The sequence below is a fragment of the Erithacus rubecula genome (assembly GCF_903797595.1).
Source record: "Erithacus rubecula genome assembly, chromosome: Z".
Taxonomy (NCBI): Eukaryota; Metazoa; Chordata; class Aves; order Passeriformes; family Muscicapidae; genus Erithacus; species Erithacus rubecula.
In genome coordinates, this window is record NC_136661.1 from 3,298,991 (window position 1) to 3,324,257 (window position 25,267).

A 25,267-nucleotide genomic window follows, 5' to 3' on the forward strand; every position below is an offset into this window, starting at 1 on the left:
TCTTGGATTGTTTCCATTATTGCATTGGATTTTTCGAGCGCTTGGAGTTACCTGCTCAGTTTGTCCATAGACAGACAAAAAAAAGCTTTTTGTCTAAGAGAGGAGGCTTTGAATTTGCTAACACTTGTTAGTAATCTTCTGGTGTTTCAGCCTTTGGTATTTTACTAGTTCAGATTGAACTTTAAGTGAATTCAGTTTAATTAAAAGTATGCTTTGACTGACCGAGGTAAACATTATATCTAAGAGAGATTTAATGTTCTTGAGTATTTCTGTGGGATGTCGATTGCCTTTTTGAGTCCTGTGCTGCTCTGTTCAGCAGCAGAGTGTCAGTTTGGTGTGTTCTCAAAGCATTGTGTTTACGCTCCTCACTATCCACAGCCACAGAAGAGGGCATGATACCAGGGCTCAGATAACTGAGGGCATGGGGTATGTTTAAATGATGCATTATTGGATTTTCACTATTGCATGCCAGTTAAAGATAAAGAAGTTTCTTCTTTGGACTCCTCACGTAAGAACATGAAAGGTCTTTTCAGATCATAACTGTCAAGTACCTCATTATCACAGAGATGCCAAAGCCACCTGTGTCCAACGTTATGGCTTTCACACTATTGAGAATGTTACAAAAAGCAGTGGGAGCAGCACCTTGGGTAGTTAGTAGGTGAAGTTGTACTGTCTTACAGGGAGAATATTTATCAGAAATTAAAAAAAAATACAGAGTTTGACTAAAAAAATTATTTGTTATTAAATATGAGTATGTCTTTTGGAAGTAGAAAGAACAGTATTACAAATGAGTTATAGACAGATAGACAGATCTCAGTACAGTCCCAATTGCTGAGGCAGCAGATGTTCACTGGAATTTGTGTTTGTGACAGAGACCGCTGAGGAGTGGTGATAATAAAAGATTGTCATATGGGAAAAGCATTAACCTTTGTTACTGCCACCAAGACCAGAATATGGTTAAAAGTGCTAGTAATCATATTTTTTTTTTCTTTTTTTTTTTTACTCCTAAGTTCACACTAACTCTTTTTCCCCGATTTTTTTTATTTCCCCAAGTGTACAGTTCCTCTGATGGTATTTTTCTGAATTACACCTCTAAAGGTGTAAATAAATAAATAAATCAGTGTTTCAAATACACAATTTTTCTTGGGTTTGATGAATATATACACATACAGGTAGTGCAGGAAAATGTTAATGTTAGAATTCTCTTGGGGAATCCCAGTGTCTGGGCTGGAGACTACAGTTTTGCTGGTTGGGGAATTAAGTAGCACAAGTGATATATTTAGTGAAATCAATGTTGTTTCATGGTGATCTTAAGCACCAGGCAATACCTGCTGCATCTGCAGCTTCTTTTTACGTGCATCTGCGTGGTACACTGCTTGAATTGCCATGTCCTGGAAAAGATAGTGTAAGAGAAGTTCTAGAGTCTTCTCATTGCAAGGCATGCTTCAATTGAAAACTGATGTCCAGCAGTGTCTTGGAAGAGTAATTGTAGACTGTCTGTATGAGAAGGCAGACAAAAGCTCAAGTTGTTCACTGACAGATGTGGTGGTTAGCAACTTGCCTGTGGGTGCAGCAGGCTCCAGAGTCACTCCTTGATGGGACTGATGCATATTGGCACTGTTCTGTCCTGGGTACTGGTGCATGCCACAAATTTCACTTGTAGTACTGGAAGTTGGCTTGGGTGGCTGGTGGAATGTGGGGGATTTTAAAAAGATCTATCCTTGAGCATCGTGGCTTAAATTTAAAGCACCTGTAGAGGACTTGAATATTTTGTGCCTTTATCTCCATCCAGTTCTATTAGTTACCTTCCTTTTTAAGTATGTACATGAGGAGAAGTACTGCACTCCAATTTATTGTTAATGTAGACCTAGAGGTTTTCTAACTAAATATGTATGTTAGTTTTTTCACAAAAACATTTACGGACACACTCTCTTGGTAAAGCTTTTACAACCTCTTTTATGACATTGACAGCAGTGACTACATTTTTGTTAAATTAACAAAACTTTTTCAATAAGGATAAATCTGGGCAGGAAAGAGAATTGCTTGAGAAAAGATAGGAGCCTCCTGGTCTGAGATTTTCCTATTGTGACTGAGCATGCTCTTTTCAATCTATGCCTTATCTTCCTAGGGGTAATTGGGCTTTTGTTTGTTTCCAATGGAAGCTGACCATCAGAATTCTGTGTATAGTCTCCCTCTGGAAAAAGGCTTTTTTTTGTGGTTGCCAGAGCAGGGAGAAAAAGAATACAACTGGACCTTTCCTTTAAGTGCAGATTTCTGGAATATAAAGATTTAGTAGAAATAGTTAGTTAACAGTTTATTGTTTGCTGTAATATGTTCTCCTTTCCACTCTTAGGTCAGACTCTTCAAAGCTAGCTCTTTTTATTTTGCCAGCAGGTAAACCATTCTTGTCTGCACTTCTGCTCCCATTTCTTTGGATTGGTGTGTGTATTGGGCTGGGGGTGGAATTATGTGTGAAGGGAGGGTGTCAAAGTCTGGCTATGTGCTCATGCACGTGTGTGCATGTGTATATCTTGGAATTAGTACTGTGTAAGGGCTGACTATTGGCTTGCAGATATTTTCTGCCAGGTATGGTTTTTTTCTTAAGGAAGAAATTAAAATAGGTACTCTAGTGGTATTTAATATAGGTTAAATAGGTTCTCAGAGGGGTTTTTTAAAGAGAATAAATATTTGATCTAATTTAATGTCAGGAAAAAATGCAGCAGAGGCATTACCTGTTTCTTCTTTGTGATTTTGTGATTCCCAGGGAACCTTTTTCTGTTGTGAATTAACATTTTTTCTATTAAGAAGTTTAACAATGGAACACATTCCAGGTTCTGCTGTCAGGATAGTGAAGTCTTGTTTGAAGTTGAGAAATGTTTGGGTCTGGGATATTGATGCTATGTTTCTGGAATCACCTCATGAAGTTTGAATACACATCAGGGTAGAAGCCTTTTGTTTAGGCCCATGTAAAAGACCTCACATTCATAGGATTGTTCCTATGAGGAATTATACTGAGTTTTACTTTACTGATAGTTTGAACTCATATACATGTATTACTGACTCACTTGAGTATAAACTTTGAATCTATTGGCCAAGCTAACAAATCTCTGGTCAAGCCAAAAGTGGCAACCTGAATTGGGTTGGTTTCCTTCTAAATGTCAAGAAGGAGGTGAACCAAACAGAAATGCTGGGCAGCCAGCACGAAACAAAGGTATTTGCTGACACCTGGAAGCCTGTGTGCTTTTCTCTATTTTGAAATATTGCAACAACTGCCATAGTATGAACTTCCAATTCAATAGTGAATTGCATTAACAGGAGAGGGGTAAGTTAAACTAGCAGGTAGTAGAAGAGGGGAAGTTCTCACCTATTTATGCACAAATAGGTACGGAGATGGCTCTGTGAGTGTTTCTCTTGTATTACAAAACCAATCAGCAGGGTGTTTGTGCAGCCTTCTGCTGATTTCAGCTTGTGCACTTAGCCTGAGAGCTTCAAGTACTGAACTGGGAGTGGCTATTTGGCTCCACTACACAGCCCCACATGCACACATTGAAGTCACACTAGCCCTTGGAAGAAGGACCTATATCAGTTGATAAAAGCTGTCTTGTTTAGCTGCATTTATACACATGGATAATTTTCACTAATAGCCACTAGATAGCACTAGAGAACCAAGGTAAATCTCAAAAAGCATGGGTTGCAGAGATTTAAACGAACACAACCACTCCAAAACAAACAACCATTGGAGTCTGTTGTTGGTGTGCAGCTCATATCAGCAGCCTAATGGAAATTAATTAGTCAGGAGAATGTTATTTTAACTTCTGGTGTATTTAAAATGTCTACACTGATGTATTTCCAAGCAGAAAACCACATAGCAGTAGCTTGAACAGTTACCCTATTCTGACCCTGATTTTGATGCTTTTGAACTTTATTGAAAACCACAAACTTCAACAAAATATGCATTAAATCCAAAATGTTTAATACTGACCATCATGAAGTGAACGCTTTAAAATAAAAAAACACCTCTAAAAATATCCATAGGGATATTATGCTTTCCAAAAATATGCTTAAAAAGATCATTAGTTTATTTGCAGAGAGAATAAAAAGTCTGCCACTGTCAGTTTTCTCTTTCCCTAAGTTTATCCCTTGCAAAATTCTTTGTCGTTTTTAGTTTTTCAAGTATAGTTTAAGGTTTTGAAGAAATCTTTGCTGATTACCTCTATGAGAAGCTAAGGAGTGATTCTTCTAATCTCTGCTATGAAACCCATACAGGGACTGCTTCTACTTGCTTACTGATGGCCTTTCAAGAAGTCCCATATCTAGAAATTTTTTAGAACTTTTTTCTGAAGGGTTAGGAAAAGCATAAAGGTTTTAGGAGAAAGACATGGGTTTCTGCCTGCATGTGCATTGCATTTTCATAGGTTTTGCAAACCTCTTGCAAACCATGTATTTAATGCACATAAGTAATTTTGCCTTGCACATTCAGAATCAGGGGGTTTTTTTTGCAGTCTTGAGGAATATACACAGGTATGTATGGTGCTGAGGGTGCTGTGCAAGGTAAGAACTTGGGTGTCTCCTCTGAAAACTGCATTCCTCAATTCAGTTTCAAAGTAATTTCCAAGTAATTGCAAATTTTTCTGTTATTTATTAACAGGGGTTTTATACCCCATGCCACATCCTCCTTTGATAATGTCTTAAGAGTTTTATGCAAGGATCAAAAATCTGAAGTTTGATGGTCTTGAACTCTTAGAGTAATGTGTCCTAAATGCTTGTCTTGAAGGAGAGATTCATAATCAGCTCAGGGCATCTGGCTCTTGTGGCTTGCCTCTGAAGTAGGTTAAACAGACTGATATCAAACTATGCAACTGTACTGGGGCTTATTTGCTATAGGCACGCTTCATCTTAGGTATGGGGATTTCAAAGACCTCATTCCTGGATGTCATTGATAGGAGCTCACAGGAGTTCCCAGTGGACTGGGCTGATGCATGTGTGAACTCATTCAGCCAGTGAACTGTTTCTTGCAGAAATGACAGCCTGTTATCAGGAGATGCATGGGCTGTCTTTGAGGCTTGTTTGCACTTACAGTATACTCAGAATATCATTACCTACCAGTTTCTACAAATTTGCCTTTTCCTGACAGTATGTGAGAGGCATGTGTTTAAAAAAGATAAGAGATTTAACAGAAGTGAAGGTTGATCATCTGTTTCTCTACAATTTAAATGAAGGTTTTGCAGCTCTCCTGTGTCTTCCCAGCCAGTCCCTCAACTGCAGCTTGGAGGACTGAACTTCCTTAGTGATAAGAGTCCATAATGAAAGCGTGGATCTGAGTAAGGTTTTCAGTCACACTTTCAGGCTACTTCAGGCATCCTTTAGTAGTTGACAGCTATTTGCAGTTGCCAGGCCACTAAAATGGTTCCCTACAGGACTAGGACATGAGCTAGTGTTACAGTTCAACTAAAGCAAGATTGGCAACTGACACTGTGCTAGTGTCCTGGTTTGAAAGGACAGGTGTCTGCCAGTAGGGGCAGAAGTTTCCCTTTTTGGAATAGAGACTTTGGTTCCACTCCCCTCCCCCAATATTACGATTGTTTGAATCAAGGACTCTGAGGCAGAGATAAGGGGGGGTGGGAATAACAGCTCTTTTACTAATATATCTAACTATACAAACAGAAAACAATAACAGTTAAAATTGCTAACAGTACGAAATAGATAACTCGGTGTCAGTCCCTTTAGATGCAAGCACGCTGTCTCTGTACTTAGTCCAGAGCCCGGATTTGCCAGAGGGCAGACGGGAACGAAGGCAGGAGGGAGGGGGGAGGGGCAGCAGCAGCTACGCTGGTCTCGGGCGGGAACGGGCTCACCCTCACCGAGGGCGGCGGCTCCTCGCTCACCGTGTGTGTCCGGGGGATCAGCTGTGTCCGCAGAGGCAGGAGGCTGGAACGGGGCAGATGCAGGGCAGGTGATCGCAGAGGGTCTGGCTCTGCTGTGCTCGGCCGCGTGGCTGAATGATCCCAGGCGTCCTCCTCCGAGCTCGCCGGAAACGCGAGTGCCCGCCCGGAAGCCTCAGAGGCCCCTCCGGGGCCGTCCCCACCCACCCCCTTTGTCTGGACCCATCAGGGACCCTGGGTGTAGCCCGGCCAGCTCCATTGGCATGATAATGGCAAAAATTCTTTCAATTGACACAGTAACAGAAAAGCACTCAACCCCCAACAGCTAGAAATCTTTCCAGCCCCTTTTTGGCCTTTTATTTATTGCACATGTTACTTCATTCTCAGATGCAACAGATTTTGCAGCTTGTTTTGCATCAAGTGCCAGTGGCAGGGAAGCTGTTTTTATAAGTGCTCTGTAAACAAGTTCCAGCAAAACTGATCTTTATCAGGTCCCATTGAAAAGGCTGCACATACTGAATAGTGAAACAGGCCAGTTAAATTTTAATCTGGGTTACATAAAAGGTTGTTCTTAAAGTGGCACATATTGGCATTGTTCTCACACCCGTTTACTTAGAGCCAGAAAGTGAAAAGGCCAAGAGACATGTAAAACCTCAGTGTGAATCCATCTGTGCATGTGTGTATAAGCAACTTCTATGTAGGGTAATCTCAGAAACCTATCTGCAGCATCCTACTTATTGCACAGTTTTGTTTTTCCTATGTGGGGTGGGGAGATTATGAGTTTACAGTTTATGAGTTACATAATTCAACAGCTCTTTTGGGGGGAAAAGTCTGAGTTTTGGAGACCTGCTGTCAAAACACTGAGAATCATTTCCATGTAAGTTTACAGGGGTAGCAAGGCTGTGCCTAGAAGCCTGTGTGTGGCCTGAGCAGGGAAGATTCCCCAAACAAAGGGAAAAGAATGAAACACTTGGGCATAAGACAACCTGCATTTAGCATATTAGAGGTAGAAAAATTTAGTTGAATTGCCAACATACAATTCTAGCCATTTAATTTTGAATGTATGGGCTCTTTTTTTGCCCTGGTTTTTGAAGGAACTGGAGTTACCACAAGGAAGTAGTAAGTGAAGGCACACAAACCTTGGTAAACCAGACTGTGACTCCCAGGAGATGTAGGATGGCATCAGTGCAGAGAAGGAAAAATAAGAACACAAAGTGATGCTTTAGTTTTTTGGGTTTTTTTCTAATAGTATTTCTAATCTATAGTGAAACCTGAAGCAAGATTTTTTTTTCCCAACTAATCTCTGATCTTTAATATACAGTTTAAAGTATTTATTTTATTTTAGAGGGGTTTTTTTTCTAATTAACTTTATTTTAAAATTAAATGGAGTTTTTGTATGGAATTAAGAACATTTTTCTTCTGTTATAAAGTTACACTTTAGGGTATTTTAAGATCTAAGAGCAAATAAGTTGTAGCATACCAAACTGAGACATCATTTACATACCTGTGATGCCTATTAATCTACATCAGAGGCCTTTCATATTTACTCCTGTGTATCTCAGATGATAAAATGGCCTGAGGCATTTGGTTACCCTTTGGTTTCAAATGTTCTTTCATTAGCATTAGGTATGACTTCATTTAGATGCAGGACTGCTTCTCAAATTGCCATGGGGAAATTTTTCCTTGTTTTACTTTTTGCATGGGAATTAAGTCGTAGTCAAAATCCCAGGAACTCTGCTGCAGCTAAAAGTTAATCAAGCGGATTGCAATGGCCAGAGTAGAGTAGGGCCAGGTGAGAATGGTACATGTAGAAGCATTTGAAGTGACAGAACACAAAACAACCTCAAGAGTTGGAGGACCAAACTTAATTTCCTTAACCTACTTGCTGCTGTCTTTGGGAAAGCACAAAACCTCCTTGTTAAGTGTATTTGGTCCTCCACACAGTGTTAGCAGTGTCTGCAGAGCAGTGAAGTCTCAAAATGGTGAGTTATTCAGCCCTCATCTGAGAGGAAAGATCAGAGCTGGGGGGAGAGTTAGAGATAGGGAGATGGTCCTCCATTTTGTCACAAAAGCTGTGCATTTTATTGAAGCTTGAGTTAGGCTCAATCTGTGGCCCAGGAAAGCAAACCACACAATAAAATAACATGGTTTGTTGAACAAAAACAATTGCTCAACCCACACTTGACACATTTTAATGATTAAACCCGACTTCCTCTCCTCTGTTGCTGTGGTCTTACACTTGCTTGCACCAAATCTATGTGGGTAATTGTTTGCTTGTATACACTGCCAAGCATTATTTAATTTTTAAAAACATGCTTGGCAGGGGGAGTTGAAAGCTGGAAGAGACAGAATTTGTGTTAACAATGCGTTTCCCAAAAAAGCAGAGTGAACATGTACGCAAGAGAGGAAGGTGTGTGCAAGGCATAAGCAGTGCTGTGTGTTGTTGCTGACAATCCCAAAAGCAAGCATTAGCAAAGGTATCTGACTGAAAACTTTGAAAGCCACACTTGACTATGCTATCCTGTCTCAGGAGAGATGCAGGCAGGCTCTGCCTTTCCAGTGCTCTGTAGACCTTGTTCTAGTGCTTACAGTGTGTCTGAGTAAGGCCCAGCTCAAGTAAGGGTGAGAATGTTCCTGCCTATGTGTTTCTCCTAATAACAAGTGGCTTGGGAAAGTTGTGCTGCATCACTTATGAATCAGTGGGGGACATCTGCTAAACCATCTCCGTTTGGCTTTCATTAAACAGCAGACTGTCTTCTGCATGTCTTACAGACTGCTGTATTTTAATTCTTGAAGACAGTTAAGATTAAGCAGGTACACCACCAAAATAAACAAAAGGACTTTCGTTTTCAATGTGTAGCTACCCAAAAAACTGCCTTTGGATTATTTTGTGTTCAGAGGAGAGATGCGGTCACCTGGAAGTAAGCAGAAGACAGTCCAAAAGACGGGCAATGTTTAAAGGTGATGTTTAAAGCTCTAGAGAGAAGTAGTTATATGTCTTGTATGCTTTATTGATAGGCTCCTAAGTTAAGTGATGTGGGAAAACATATCTGAATTTCAGCTGGAACATTTTCCCTCTCAATCCATATAATCACTGTTTCCTTTCTTGCTTTTCCAAAGACCTATAATTACAGCTTCAGCAGACAAAACATGCTAATGGAATTAAGACAACTATAGTAAGCAGCTGTTGTTTTGTTAGTGATCAAGGAGGCCAGATCTGAATTAAATTTGCAAAGCATAAATTTTCCTTATAGCCAAATCAACCAAAAGTAACTCACCCCTTATCATCTGCTCAATGAAATTTGTACTGTACAAACTGTACAGCAGTTGTACTGTAAATATATCCTGAAACTACTGTTACGGAAAAATAATTGTTGAGCAGTCCAAATGCTTTAAGGGATGATCAGTCCAGTGGTGTCATCAGAGCTCCGTGGCCCTAAGGGGATGAGAACAAATGTCCATTTTTAGTCCAAATATATATTTTTCAGCCAAAATGTGGTTGTGATGAGATTCCACTGCACAATTTGACCCATTAAAGGTAAAAATTCTTTTTCATTGCCAGGGGCACACATTTGCCCATTATTAAAGCTAATATTCTCTGTCTTGCCTTAATATCAAATAACAGTTTACTTGCTTACAAATTTGGCATTTTAATGCACTATGAAACGTCAAAAATTATAATTGAAATCCTAGAATCTGTTATGCATACTGTTTGCTTTAGGGAATGAAATGGACAGGATAATAACCTCTGTGTGCCAGGGAAAATATGTGAGATACTTTTTTCTGTTTGAAGGGAATTACAGCTTGGACTGGAGAAAAGGACAGGCCTGGCCCCAAAAGCTGGTGTGCTTTTGTCATCAGCAGGGATCCCCCTCTGTGGTGCTCTATATTGCATGGTGCAGCAGAGCTAAGGCAGCTCAAATTCCAGCACCTTGATGGAATCTGTGGAGATGGATCTGGCACACCTGGGGAGATGAGAAGAAGCATGAAACTTGTCTTTGAGTTCTCACATAACAGCTCAGGACAGCTCATTCAGAGAGGACTTGAAAGCAGAGGCTTTGGACTTGGAAGAACTCTGCACAGAGACTGCTTGGAATTCTGGAAATTACCAGTTCACTGTAAGTCAAAAAGACAGCTGAGCTTGGTTACAGATGACCTTAGTTCTCAGACCCTACTCCTCTTGTCCTCTAAAATGCTGGAGCAACAACAAAACACTCGTTCAACAAGACAAGGGAGCACCTGCCACTTCTTGTGGTTGATGTGCAGAAAGATGTCGGTAGAAGCAGATCCTTTCCACATAGCAATGACTACTAGAGAATACATGTGATAAAATCAGCTCAGTTGAAGGAAACAGAGAAGGTGCAAAATGCTTAGCTGTAGAAACTATCACAATGTTCCCTGAGAGATACTTGAGATATATATATATATGTGTGTGTATATATATATATATATATATATATATGTGTGTGTGTATATACATATATATATATATATAATTAAATTAATTAAATTAAAATCTTCTAGGGCAAGGGCTTTTTTCAAAGTAGCACTTTCTTAACCTAGAAGAGCTCTGAAACAAAACATTACAAATATTTTGCTGTCTGGACATCCACTGAGATTATTAAATGTATCTTTACAGAATAAGGAAAAGTCAAATATCCTCAGGTAGACTGCACAAACAGTTCTCAGATTAATTAGCCACCTACTCTAGTTAACTGAATTTCTTTCTTAGCAATTACTCACAAAGCATCCTCAGCCTTCATTCACTTAAGGCTGTAAACCTCAGTATTTCCAGCGTCCAAAGTCTGGAACCTTTTCCTCAGGGTAGCATGTAACACTTGTCACCCAGGAAGATATTACTTCCCAGCACAGTGAGGAAAAGGGCTGATACCCAGCTGTTTACCAGAAGCACCACTGGAGCACTTAGCAGGGGAATTTGCAGCTCACAAGTGCCTTAGTCACAAACTCTATGGTGTTCTGCTCTATGCAAAGAAAGAGTGGAAATTTCTGTGGGCTGACACCTGTTTGTATTGCTCAGTAATTGCATCACTTAATTTTTTAAGTGATAATTATGAAGCTATAAAATTTTTAATGGGTTTAAATTATTTAAGCTATTGTAAGATATTTAGTGGAAGCAGCATTGTCTCCTAAATATAAATTAATAGAGAAACTTATAATAGCTAGGACTGAAGCGACAGTAATGTCAGCACCAATTATATAAAGGTGTTCAAGTGGGAAAAAGTAGAATTTTGTAACCAGAGACTGGATCTGATACAGAGTTGACCAGGGAACTTGTATTTGGTCTTGAAACATATTATGAAAAGAGAAAGGTTTTAATGTTCTAGGGAGCCTGAAGTATGGTTTTAAAATTGATAGTCATTTCTGAGATTCTCAAAGACTTTGGGTCGTTGATGACAAACTGAGATGGGATTTGGTTTTGATGGAGATGGCATAGAAAATGGATCACATTTATGGGCTACAAATTCCATGCTGTTCTCAAGCTTGAGTCCTGTGACATTATGCTTCATATAAATACAAAATCTGGAGTGGTTAGGAGAACTCCATTTATTTATAAATGTATCATATGTTACTCCATTAGTATGGTCAAACTCTCAGCCCAAGGCCCACACCAGTTTGTCAGAACCAGTGGTTTGGAGGGAGGTGATAGGAAACAACTGGCAGGATGTCATGCCAAATACGTCAATAAACTTCTCTTCCTGTTCATTCACAGCCAAGGCTTGCACTGGCTTTGCCTATATAGCCTGCAGAGTTGCCCCCAAACTTGGCAAGGGCCTTATGAAGGACTGAAAAATGCTCCTTGCTCTCAGTCCTTCAGCTCTGCAGTTTGCAATGCCACCTGTTACTCTGCACACACTTGCCTGGGAACTCCCAGACTATGCAGAATAAACACTGACCACACTGAAACCGATTGCAACACTCGTTTTAAGGAAGGCAGTATTTTGCCAGGGAGGTCAACTGCCTCGTGTCAGAAATGGAAGGATGAAAATAGAGCTTTTTTTAACTGAGGCACCACAGAGAAATATGGGGTTGAGCCAGATAAGCAGCAGTCCTCAGATAAGGTGCATTTACAATCGTAGCAGCATGTGATGGTGACTCAGTTATGAGAACATTAATGATCTATTTAATGTACTATCTGTGATGGGTTAATAATTGTAACTCTTGGCTCCTACTGCAAGGACGTGGGGTTCAGCCATTTAATCATATCAGAATTTTGGCTGCTAACTTGGTCTTAGCCAGTGGAATAGATTAACTGTGTGCTGGGATCTCTTCTGTTACAAGGGCACTAGTCACACATTCCAGGAAAAAGAAAAAAGACAAGTCAGTGAAACAGAAAAAAAGTAAAGTTTTTCAATTTGTTTCTGAAATAAAGAAAGATGCAGTTTTGTTGGTCAGTGTGGATTCGTGGATATGCCTGGAACAGAGAAATAGAATAACCAGTGGGACTGTTTAATGAATTTCCTTAATAGGCTCAACATGAAGGAAAATTAATTGGTGCTAAAATAATAGGTCATTTGTGTCCAGGCCTGTGAAGATGATGAGTTTTTTGTATCCAAGAAGTTACTTCATGTAAGAGGGAAGCTTACAGACCATGGGTAAAAATATCTTGATCTTTGACCTTGTGTGCTGGAGGTTATGTAACTTTTCCCAGATATCTGCATTGATGAAAACATATTGAGCCGTTATTTAATGCTTAGCCACTGCACTATGCTTTTAAAAAGGAGGTCACAAAAGGATTTTCTTTGTCTCTCACTGTCATAAAATGGTCTACAATTTTTTGTCCTGAATCTGTTCTCCTTTTCTCAGCTGAAATTTTTAGTCCTTTGAAGTGAAGAAGGTGCCTTCCTCTGAATCATGGAAAATACATTTGCCTGTGGCAAATCAGTGATAAAAATATACAGGTAGAACTAAACTAATTAAACACAACTGCTCAGTCTCATTTTAGATTCTTTATCTGAGACATCTCCGCAGTGGTGGAAGAGTAAATTCAACCAAATACTGTTAATTTTCTGGGTTTGAAAAAGAAAGCTTTGTTGTGTCGTCCACTTAGAAACCAGAAAGTCCTATGAGAAGGAAATTATTGATGCTTCCTACTCATTTTCTAAAGGCAGAAATCATCCTGAATGATGTGAATGCATTGACCTTCTTCTACCTACATTTCAGAGCAGAAGTGCTGGCAGGAAAAGGAATCATGCCTCTGGTCTCAGAGGCATGTGCACTTGAGCTGAAGGTTTGGGCAGGATTTGCACCTGTGCTTATGCCAATTCTTTTACTTAACAGTAAAGCAGCGTACATACCAAAAGCCAACACACATAGCAACTCCTGCCTGAGAGTGTTGGGCATGTCACAGTGAGTGGTGGGCACATTGTCTCTGTGACACTGGGTTTAGGTCATTGTTTATGCCTGGTATGCATTTATTTAGGAAGAGAACATTAATTTGAGAAATTTTACAGTCTGATTACCCAGTTGTTTCAAGGGTAATAGAATGTCTAAATAAAATCCCATGATTTTGGATATTAGTCTGCAGTCCATGGGATCACTTTTAGCTTCTCTGAACTCTCTTTACACATTTACATTTAAACATTGAAATGGGTCTGCTTTTTTGGTGTTCATTCCTCTTAAATCTTAACTGCAGTAGGCAATTGATACTGCAGCAGGTGTTTGATTTTCTTCTCTAGGCTTATTTAAGTTTCTTTAGAGTTTTTTTATAGAAAAGAACCCCAAATGCAGAAAAAAGGGGTAGTGTAGGCATTAAAAAAGTCAGGAATCAGGAAGCTGAGAGGGTCAAATGAGTCACTAAGAAGAAATTACAGCCACTCCTACCTCTCGTAAATTTGACTGTGTATTACTCCTACAGATTTGAATTCTCTAAAAGAGTTCATTTGAATTTTTAATACAGTCTTCATTGACAGAAAAGGCAAATACTGCCATTGTATGTATTATGCAAAAACTTTTGCACTTTTGTCTGGTGTGTTCATTTTGATATTCCTAAAACATGACTTCAAGCATTGGAATGATCCTCCTATCTGAGTAAGAATATTTTGCAGTTCAGCCTGGTTTCTATCAATCTTACTCTCTTAAAAAGGGGTTCTTCTGTTGCTCCCAATTCTTTGGCTTCCCCTGAGACAGTGAAGAACGGTGGATAGCATTTCTGTAAGCAGCATCTAGGTATGATTCCACTGATAGTCCTAAGAAAAGTGATCTGCATTCTGTGGGGAAGTGCCTGCTCCAAACAGAAAGCCTTGTCTCAGAGTAACCCATGATGTTTATCTGCCTGGCAGATAAGGATTCAGCTTGGATCCCAGCTGCACACCCCTATCTCATGGAAGTGTGAGCACCAAGAGGGTGCAAAAATGAGCAGAAATAAACTCTGAAGAGAAATAAGAATGACACTATTACTAACAGAGGGAGTTAGAACAGCACCATCAGGTGCATAACGACCCAAGAGGGAAAACACCTACATGAAAATTGCAAACTCTAGAGAAAGAAAGCAGAGAGTTTAATCTAAGGACTACTTGATGTCACTAAGTCACCAGTATAAGGATGTGGCTGGAGCAGGTGGCAGAGGGCAGAACAGCAGTGAAGAGCTGGCCTGGAGAGCTCCAGGCAGTGGATCTTCTCCAGTTCACTGGGGCTTTCCTCACCAGCAAAGAATGTTTAAGTGCCTTATCAAGGTGGCAAGAATATCTGAATCCTCTTGTGTGTATGTGATTGGGCAAACATCTGTCTCTTCTTTTAAATTTGTGCTTGTCTTGTCACGCTGTGCAGGGTCTTTCAAGAGAGCCCAAAGGGACTCACCCAGAAGATGGTTATTTAAAAGGTGAATGCAAAATTGAATGGAGTGAGGGGTTGTGATTTTGTCCTCTTTTTTTAGTGATCATTATTTATTTGCAAAATTTTCAGCATGTGAATGGACTGTCTGAACTGAGTGATTGCTGGAAACACATTGCTTGAAGCAAGTACATGCCTCTAGGGTGGAAATGACAGCAGGCATACTGGGTCAGCAGAAATATATTAGGAATCATTATCTCTGGCTATGTTAATAGGCAGATTTCTGTAATCAGTCAAATTCAAATAACTGCCCTTTTTATTTGAAAACTGCTATATAAAAACAGATGCCCTCCCTCTCTGTCCTACCCCCCACCCCCTTCCTTTTCTTGTAATGTTTCTCATCTTTGGTTATTTAGTTCTTCAGATTTTTCTTCTTTTTAGTACTTCATCAATTATTAAGTAAGCCCTCCCCAGCTTCATGTATTTAAAACAGCTGGTGTGACTTTAGCAGTACTTCATTATGTTTTTGAAACCTGGTGATTTACAGCTAAAAAATCATAACTTTCAGTTTCTTTCCATGCTGCTTCTTTTTTTTCTGTCACTTAATTTGTAACAGTTGTCTAATGATGCTCTTATGTTTTCTGTGACAAACATGTTACATTCACAGGCTTGGGAGTCTGAACTGTTGTAGCAAGAAAGGTTTCATACTTGGATTTAATGAGCAGGAAGTCATAGGTTAATTTTGATACGGCTTCTTGGAATTTCGCATGGCCTATTCATAATACTGTGTCTAACCTCTTCTTCATTCTTACAGGCCGAGGAAGAGGAAAATAAGTTTTGGGTTTGGATTCTGGAAGTTAAAGAGCAATTCAGTGAAACAGCTTTTAATCTGGACCCATGGTCTGTTGATTGAGATGCTCAGCTGCAGATATTTCAGTTTTAACTGTAATGGCCTGGCTGCTCTGAGGAGCTGTATCCTATGGCAAATACAGTGCTGCTTGCCTCGGTGTCTCCCTAAGCACAGCTCTGACTCAGGTGTATTGCCCTACACTCAAAAGCACCACCCCTGTAAATAATGTGTGGCAGAGATTCCCCTCCCCCATTTTCTCATACAAACACAGCTTTTCTTTCTCAGGGAGCAGGGAGGTACTGAGTGCTAAAGCCCTGCTTTAATTCTTGAGGGTGAATTTCTACTGGCCACCGTTTCGATGGCAGTGCTTTTCTTCAAGGCTTATGGCATTGTCCAACTGCCTGCTTTATGCAATGCCTGTCCATGTGGCTGCCATTGGTTAATTGCCACGGTGTTCATTCATTCTAGTGTAGGTTGCACACATTTTTTAAGCAATTAACATGGTTTGCATTCTGTATTTGTATTATTGAACTCTCTACACAATCTGTTTTAAAATTCTATTGCATGAAGTTTCTTTTTGCTTTCCTGCCATCAATACAAATAATTTTTGGAATCAATAGTAAATTCTCTCCAATCTGCAATTCAAAATCAGACTGAAGCTCAGCTCCACCAGATATTTTTGGATAATGCAAAGCACATAAAATGTTAATTTGGGCCTGTTTAATACAATTTCGATTTATGTCCATATAGATGTTTAACTTTGCCTCACTCTGAATATTTATATTTTGTTTGGTTCTTATAGAACAGATGACATCTGGGAGACATGACATTAATTTTTTAGTTTTGTTGTTTGGTTTGGTTTGGTTTGGTTTGGTTTGGTTTGGTTTGGTTTGGTTTGTTTTACGGTTGCAGTTTTTTTCCAATAATAAAAGATTCTCATTTGTTTTTAAATTTTCTGGTAACTTGTACCTATTAAGAAATTGTGTCTTGCTTTTTTTGGCTTGGTCATCTATCACAGGTGAGAACAAGAAAATCTTTCTTTGTCTTCTTCTTCGAGTGAATTGCAACAACAAAGTTAGTGCTAGGATCTGCCAGTTCAGAGGTGCTAGAACTTGATGAAAGTCCTTTCTCCATACTTTACTCTCAAATGCTTTGGTCATGCTGTGTAGCATGGCCATACTCATATGTAAATGTGCACATGTAATACAAGACAGTATTGTTATATAAATTGAATTTATTTCAATTTATTTCAATCCTGCAATCCTGCAGGATTTATTCCACAGGCTCTTGATGGATTTTGAAAGAAAGCAAGCGCCAAAGACAACAAAGAAGAAAAGTCATTTTTCACATAAAACAAGAACTTCTTAAAGAATCAAGATTGTTAGTGGTGACTGTTGTACTTCAACTTAAGGTCACCACATAAATTCCATGTGAAAAATTACCCATGGAAGGTTATGCACACCTGTTTCTGTCAGTGTTATGAAATATTGATTTCAGTATAGCTTCTGTTTAACAAAACATATTATTCCTTCCTGAAAGTTATTTTAGTGTATTCCTTGAGTCTAGGCAGAATATTAATTCTTAACTATCTTTGTTTACAACTGGTTGGTGCAAACATGTTCTGTTATCCCTTGCAGTAAAGCAATGTCAGTGAACCCCATTGAGAGCATCAGTTAAACTTCCAGAAAATTTAGGGGATATTGATTTGCTTTTCTACATAAATTACCTTTAATGCTGAAGTCACAGACAGAACTCCATTGATTGGTTTATTTAAAACGAAGTTGTAATGCATAAGGCATCCCTGTTCACTTGATTTTTTAAATTTCCTTGGAAGATTTTCAGCTGAATCCTATGCATTCAACTGCCTATTTTTAAAAAAGTTTGCTAAAACATAAAAGTGACTATGACCAAGTTTGAATCAAAATACAAAATTGGTGATAAAAAAGCTGGTAGGTTGTATTACAATATAGGCATAAACAAATAAATCTTCCTTGCTATAAATGACTGTAGTTGCACTGACTAGTCCATCTGCTCCAGCATGTCCCAGGAACATTATTATTTTTTTAAATGTATCTATGCTCTTAAGAGGAATGTTAAAACCTGGAGTGGTAAACATGCTAGTAAATTTGCAGCAACAAATATTTATTGTAAATCCATAACACAAAGATGTTACTGCAAATTAGAAAGAACATGTATTTGAGCTGTGCCTCTTTCACCCTTTCTCTTAGCTGGATATTTCTCTTGTTCACCCTATTAATCAAGAAGTGCTGTAAGATAGCTGCATATTGAGGTAAATTCTTGCCCCCACCCTGCAGCCCCTCCCCATCCACACCACCTCAAAAAACAAGAAGATACTGCAGTGAAGATATTTGGGTGGACAATCTGGAGTCTGTGATTTAACACATTACCTGAAACCATGTTTTGGCTTGGGCTGATGAGAAGATGGCACTCAAGACTCTCAATTCAGGGTGATATTTCTTCTATTAGGTCAAATACAGCAGTGACTTTTTCCAGAATATGCAATATTTCTGTGGGGCTTTGCACTGTGGAAGAAAAATATGCCACAGGTGCTTGGAATATCTTTTAACACACTGCATTTTGGAGCACAGTTTGCACTCTCTGCATGTGCTGCTCACAGCCTTTGGGAGCCAGACTCAAAGCTCGAGCCAAAAGACGAATTTAGTTCAAACTGCTTTCTCTCCTGGCCTTGACTGCATCTGGTTGATGCATATTATTAGTGTTTGCCATTGAGTGATGTGAAAACCAGCTAATGAGAGCTTATTTGGTATTTTCGATCTAATTTCACACAGATGATTACAGTAAATGTGATGCCAGAATTCAGGATTCAGATGAGAAGTGATCTAAGGAAAGAGTATCTGTTTTTTTCTGAATGCTGATATGGAGCATTCTGCTTTTTCATCTTTCCTTGCCATTTGAATTGCTGCTAATCTTGTGCTTGAAGGATGTATTTATATTCTCTTTTCTAGGCATTAACTGAGGGCTATCTTTTATAACCTTTCTTTTTCTCTGGGAAAATGCCTAGCTATGACAGATTGCAGTGTTCTCTTTCTGATCTTGCAGCAGGCCTGAAAAACAGGTTGCAGAAAACAGTGTATATGTTTTTGCACTTTGACTTTTAGTGGTATCAGTCAAATGCTTCCCCTACCAGCTGCGGGAATCCTTCTGGGTGCTGGGAAAACTCCATGGAAACTGAGAAAGTATTGAACCTCCTTGCCCTGAACTGGACTTGTATTTCACCAGAAGTATTTTTAGGCATTTTTCTTCTCAGCTTCTAAGTCATTGCAACTTGTTTTTTGTCGTTCATCAACTCACAATTAATTAATAGAATTGCATAAGAATTACCACACAGCAGCATGATACAGATCATGGCATGGCTGATCATTTCCCATGCTATTCCAAACAAATTTTCTTCTCCTGTATTTAATGTAGTGATGATGGCTTTGCCAGTGGTGATACTCTGTGATTTATCACTAACCCCTGGTGACAGCAAATGACTGCTTTCTGGAGAACCTGTGCAAGCATCTCCGCTTTAGAAAATGCTGGAAGATGCAGTTTTTGGCAAGGAGAAATACGATAAGAAATAACAAGAACTTTGTGTATGCCCTATCAGGATACTCTCCAAAAATTGGAAGATTCCTGGTAGAATGCTACATAACTGTGTTCATGCTATATTTTTATGCTTAGTACCTTAGTACCTTACATTCTATAAAATGCATTAAAAAAAAAAAAAAAAAAAAAAAAAAAGAAGAATTTTGGACAACTTCATTTTGTGGGGAAAAGGGTCCTGGGTTCTCACTGTCCCACAAATGGAGTACAAAATACAGCTTCCTTTGATGGGAGGGGAGAGACATGATGTGGCACGAAGTTAAGCAGAGGTGACCATGGTGCACAAGAAAGATGCTGAATATTTATCAGATGGTGAAGGTAGGTTATGAAATAGCTGGTATGGAACATCTCACCTGCACTACCTAATATGGAGTGATGTTTTTGTTTTTTCTGTTTTGTTCCTTATCTTTGTGCCAGCTGTCTAGCTTTTCTTTCCTTGGTGTGTTTATCTAGGCAAATCCAGACTGGAGTTTCCATTACATTGTCATGTGAGAACCTAATCCAGCACATTTTGTATGTGTGAGTAATACCTGTATTAATGGTCCTGCTAGAAACACTGATGTTACTCACAGGAACTAATATTGAAAAATCTGATCTAGACTTACTCTGGTGAAACTGGAAATGTAGACAAAAACTCAGTGGGATGCCAGATTTGCAAGTTAATATAAACTGTGAGATGATGGAAGGAGAAAGAAATTGTACGAGTGCCTCATACTATCTGGTATTTCTCAAAACTTGTTATGACCATTCCTCTGCCATGCTGAAGATAAATTGTCATTTCCCTTACACGATTTTACTTGAAGGGGCTCAATGCATGCCACTAAATGCAACTGACACCTCCATGGCAGGAGTGGTACTGTTATACCAAATCCTCTCCAGAGGAAATCTCTTTTGGCTATGCCAAAAGTCTTTCTAGACCATAGCCTGGCAGTATTTGGGTTTTGGTTTTTTTAATTCTGTTCAGCCAACATCCTTCCACCTGTTATAGATGTGATGTGTTCATCTGAAGCAGATGAATAATTTCTCCTTTGTTAAATTTTAGAGGACTGGAGACACAATTTGTTTACATTGCTAGCAATTGGGAAGGTTTGGTCTACTTCCTGGTACATGGGATTGCTGGCTACAAAAAGGCATGCATGAAAGAAGCCCTTGAGCTTCCTTGACTTGTTCCTGGCAGAGAACTCAGCCAGTCAGTGGTTCCTGGGAAGACACTCCCCACAGTCCCCCAGAAGAGTGTGGGGCACAGCTTCCACACCTAGCACCAGGATCTCAGTCTCTCTGCAAGGATCTGGCTTTCCATAGACCAGACAATGACACAGTCCCTTTGGCACCTGCTCTAAAGCACAAGACCCTTTGTGTGGAAGAATGCAGAAATCTCTGAGCCAAGAGGTGAGATCACAGTGTGTATTTAAAACAACTGAAAATGGCCATCTCTAACAGCAGTGCTGTCTTAAATGCACTCCTGAGCAGCATAGTGCTGGAATCATCCTTTGGCTGCACATGTGCAGAGACTGCTAAATGTCTTAATGTTTGGATGTTACTTTATTAATACTGATTTTAGACAGTGTTTTTGTTTAGGCAAATTTGGGAGAAAACTCCCACAGAGGTACTTTTAAAAATCAAATTTAAATGGCTTTTCCCACAGATGGTTTGAGAAAAGATTTTTTTTTTTTTTTTTTTAAGTGGAAAAACCCATTTATTTAATTGGTAAAGTATTTACTAGTACAAAGAAGTTAACAATATTAAATAATAAAACTTTTATTCACTCTGACAAGATGACAAATTTATAAAGTCTTTTTTGCGGGTTGTAGCTTGGCTTATTTCTGGTCCTGGGAAAAACTCACTAGGTGTGAGTTTTTTCTGTTCTGGGTTTTTAGTCTAGAGTAGGTTTGAACAGTTTCAAGAAAAAGAAAAAAAAGACATAATATGGGGAACTTTTCTGTTTCAGCAGCTAAAAATCAACAAAAAAGGCAAAGGAGAGCTCTCTCCTGCTGTCTACTGCAGACAACACTGTGACAAGGATGAGGAGAAGCAAGTGTAGTCTCTGATAACAAACTTTGTGGGTTTGTGGGGTTTTTTCCTCCCTTTTTACTTTTGGAACTAGTTTTAAAGCTGTGAAACTTAATATCTAGCATAAACAGAACAGGTGATTGGGGATACAAGTATTATACAGTTTCCCTAGGACATTCTACTCCCTATCCCCATATCATCATATATTTATGATATTATTTATGAATTAATGTAGAGGTAGAGCTTGGCTATTTTTTTTTTTTTTTTTTTAGTAATGTTTAAGGTTAGCTGAACAGCTTTGAGTCAGTAAGTTGGTTTGATCCACCTTCTGTTTCAGTAACTTCTGTGACATGTCATGTTGGGCTCTAGCTCTACATGGCTACTGTCCACTTTTCTTTAATTTCTATAATGTGACAAGAACCATCAGCAAAAACAGCATAACATGGTTTTTTTGCTGTAGGTTGGTTGTATGGTGGAGCTTTTTTAGCTTGTGTCACATTTTGTTCTTCTTTATAAATGAGTCTAAACTTTTTACTTTTGGATCAGTTTGTAATTGTCTCCAAAATCCCAAGGTGATTCAGTTTTTTAATATGGGCAAGCTGTGTGTTGAGAGCAATATACTTGTTTCATGTGGCATTGGTGGAGTGGTGGACAAAGGGAATCTTGATTTGCAAGTCCACTCCAGCACTGGTAGTTGGTGTGTTAGGAGGAATTGTGTTTTGGTGCCTCTTACTTCTGAGGTGGCTTGGAATTTTTTATAGTCTGTTAAAATTTCTTTTTTTTTTATGTTAGAGTGTAGCTGGCTTTTGCTTTTTGTCAAAAGAGCTTAGACTTTTAGAGTTAGAGCTGTGGCTCTAAAATTTTAGCTTTGAGCCTTGAGGTTGGCTTTGATCCTTACTAGGCACTTTCTGCTATAGGCTCTAGTACAGATTATGACCTTTGGCTGTAGAGTAGAGTGCACTCCTCACATCTGGTCCTGTCCTGACTGGGCCAGGGGCTATGGCATGAGCAATTTTTGGTTGATTTGTGCAAAGGCTTGTTGTTGTTCAGGGACCCACTGGAAAGTGTTCCTCATGCAGGTGACCAGGTAGAGAGAGGCTCACAATGTGGTTGCACTTAGGAATATGCATCCTCCAAAAGCCTGTGGCACTGAAGAAAGCTTGTGGGGCTTTTTTTTGGTTGGTGGAGACATTGTTATGATTTCGTTGATGATATTGGTGGGAATTTTTGTCCTAAAAGCAGATATTGGGAATGTTTATGGGTGAAAAAGTCCAGTTTGACTGTCCTAAATACTAGGGCAGATCTTTTTTTTTTTCTTTTCTTTTCAATACAGCTATTTCTGAAAACAGTCACAATTGCTTAACAGTGTTTTAATTTTGACTGGATTTTACTGATCTGAGCTATTTTGCTCCACTGAATCTGTCCCTACTTCTTATTCATACAGAGTACGAATTCATTAAAGTACTTGGATCTCAGTCATACAAGTCTACTTAAATATAATTTCATTTAAAAAATCTTTTGGATAATCATCTGAAAGTATTCTTAAAGTGAGATATATATTATATATATATATATGTATATATACACACATACATATCTATATCTAGATATCTGTAGATGGATAGAGCATCTGCATCAGACAATGGAATATGCTGTGTCATTAAATACAACATAACATGTTTAGAATCATATCTGAAAGTTATTCTGTGGATATCAATTAAAAAAATCCTAATTTCTCCTGGGGTTAATCAAATGAAAGAACTTTTCCAATGTATAAAACATCGCAATAGCAGTCCCTTGTAAATTTATTTGATAGCTATGTAATTTTTGAACTAATTTTGACTTGATAATTTTATAAGAAAGTTGAAAAAAAAAACCCAGTGAAAGCTGGTGAGAGGTTCTGCAGAAAGATTTACCAGCTCTTGTTATCATAAATATGCCTTGGTGTACAAAAGGAAGCATTTTTGGAATAAGTTGCATTCAGGAAAAAGCACTGTTGATACATAGGAGATGAGACATATAGACTGGTCTGGAAAAGTAATAATGACATAAAAACAGTGGTACATGGGCTTGGTGAATAAATGAAATAAAGATAAATATTTGGTTTTAATTTCTTACATGTGTTTGTTTTGTTTTTCTTTTTATATTGTTTTTCTACTTGAAGTCTAACTTTTTCAGATTTACTGCAGAAAGCTGATACATATTTGAAAAAATTATTTGTTGTTAAGCAGGTGGACAACTTCCTTGTTAACATTGACAAGGAAACTTTCTAAGGAAAGCATAGTGCTTAATACTCAGGTTTTATGACAGGCTTCACTAATTGTGCATTGAGTGTTTGTATACCCTGACTTAGGTCACAGTACACATGGTTTTCTTGGAGTCCTACCTCTGACTTCCCTATTCCAAGAAGCACCAAAGCAAGCATTTCAAAAGAACAACGATCTGTTACACAGACAGGACTTTCAAATAGATCGGCACTGAGGATATAATAATACAATACAATACAGTACAGTACAACATAATATATAAACATGATGAGCACACTTGGGGCTTCAAAGGGCAAAAGCCCTCTAATCTGTTTTGATCAGGGAGTGTGGGAAGTGATGCTCTGGAGAAGAAGACACAAGCATGGGTCAAAAGGATGAAGAGGTTGAAAGGCACTACATCTGCCCACAAGGACAGGGAAAGCAGGTAAGTGGGGCAAGGTCCCAGGAATTGTCAAGCAGAAAAACTGCTGTTTACATGCTGGCTGCTGATATGCATTCTGCTAGCCCCTGACCAGCTCCACACACTGACAGGGTACAGGTGGATGATTTTTCTCCATGCCTCATGTTCTACCACCAGATCAATGGCATGTCCCTCTCCAATGTTTCATTTTTTCCATTTGAGGTTTTTACCTCAGCTATATGAATGCTTTAGACCTCTCCACCTCACTTTGTTAATCTCTTTGGCACCATAATCTGTTATGAGCTGAGAGACCAGAATGCTTGATTTTTTCCTATTTTTTTATAGCTCATTTCTATCTCTCCATATTTTTTTTAAGATGTCTAATAGATAAAGTATGCTTTTAAATTCACCTGGCCTGAATTCCAAAACTACTTGGAAAGGATAAAGACACTAAATGTTTTTATAACATAGAACATGCTAAAAATTATATTTAAATTTATGAGGGTTTAAATTTGTGAAATGCTATTTCTTAGTAGTCCTCTTTCATATTACTGCTTAGAAACAGACAATTCAGTGGCTGTATTACTGAGATCAATTGCCTTGTGTTTTTTAAATAGCAATAGACAATGAAATGTTAGAACAGCAATATTACAGAGATGAAAGAAAAGAAGAATGAGCAACTTGCCAGTTTTTATAATGTAATTTTGGGAAAGTTCACATATTCACCTACTTCCTCAATACCTTTACATTTTATGTGCATTTCATGTTCCTTTTATATGCATATTTTTCATTAATTGTGCAAAATATACTGTATTGTGCATTTTTTTTAAAGCTCTGAAAATAGAAGGACTGTCTTGTACTTTTGAAAAAATTAATAACGTGAAAATGTGAAGATTTGTGAAGAGCTGAAATGTCTTAATTAGAATTTTTGCTGAATGGAAGAACCTTGTTAGCATGTATGAATCTGAAAGTTTTTATGTTCATTAAATCAGAGACAAAGGTTTAACAAACTAATCCTACTTGTTAGACATATTCTCACTATCATAAATTTTCTAGCTCCTTTCAGTTTTGTTTTTTGAGCCAGGATGATTTACGTGTTTGTTTTTTTTTTGAATTTGAATCAAACTTTCTTTAAAATAATATCAGATATAACTGGAGCCTAATTATTCTTAAAAAAATTTTAATCACATCTGTCCCAGAGTAAGACAAGCATACCATGATAATTCTTCTGAAAGTGAAAAAGCAAATGTAAAGAAATAAAACAACCAATTTCAGAGTAGTTTGCATGCAGCAACATGACAACATTTAATTTTAGTATGATTTTGCTGGACAAATGATAACAGATCACATGACTAATATTTTTGTAAAGACATCAAAGTCAGTTTATTGACTGTGAAGTCTCTGGCAATCAGTTAGTTAGATAAGCATACAGTGAAAATTT